The sequence below is a fragment of the Dipodomys ordii genome, unplaced genomic scaffold (assembly GCF_000151885.1).
Source record: "Dipodomys ordii isolate 6190 unplaced genomic scaffold, Dord_2.0 Scaffold159, whole genome shotgun sequence".
NCBI classification, from domain to species: Eukaryota; Metazoa; Chordata; class Mammalia; order Rodentia; family Heteromyidae; genus Dipodomys; species Dipodomys ordii.
Window position 1 is genome coordinate 1,131,038 of NW_012267375.1, and position 677 is coordinate 1,131,714.

Below are 677 nucleotides of genomic sequence, written 5' to 3' on the forward strand. Positions count from 1 at the left end.
GGTGGAGGTGGTAGTGATGGTGATGGTGCACTGACTGTGGAGGTGGGGGTGGTAGTGATGGTGATGGTGCACTGACTGTGGAGGTGGGGGTTGTAGTGATGGTGATGGTGCACTGACTGTGGAGATGGAGGTTGTAGTGATGGGTGATGTTGCATTGACTGTGGAGGTGGAGGTGGTAGTGATGGTGATGGTGCACTGACTGTGGAGGTGGGGGTGGTAGTGATGGTGATGGTGCTCTGACTGTGGAGGTGGAGGTGGTAGTGATGGTGATGGTGCACTGACTGTGGAGGTGGAGGTGGTAGTGATGGTGATGGTGCACTGACTGTGGAGGTGGGGGTGGTAGTGATGGTGATGGTTCACTGACTGTGTAGGTGGAGGTGGTAGTGATGGCGATGGTGCACTGACTGTGGAGGTGGAGGTGGTAGTGATGGTGATGGTGCACTGACTGTGGAGGTGGAGGTGGTAGTGATGGGTGATAGTGCACTGACTGTGGAGGTTTTAGTGATGGTGATGGTGCAGTGACTGTGGAGGTGGAGGTTGTAGTGATGCTGATGGTGCACTGATGGAGAGGTGGGGGTTGTAGTGATAGTGATGGTGCACTGACTGTGGAGGTGAAGGGTGTAGTTATAGGTGATGGTGCACTGACTGTGGAGGTGGGTGTTGTAGTGAAGGTGATG

The 677-nt window shown here is 54.5% G+C and overlaps 1 protein-coding gene across 2 annotated transcripts in view; it reads left to right on the forward strand.

Annotated features, from left to right (window-relative positions):
• Col6a2 (collagen, type VI, alpha 2) overlaps positions 1–677 on the forward strand; it is a 33,588-nt gene that overhangs the window by 14,184 nt on the left and 18,727 nt on the right. The window lies entirely within an intron of this gene.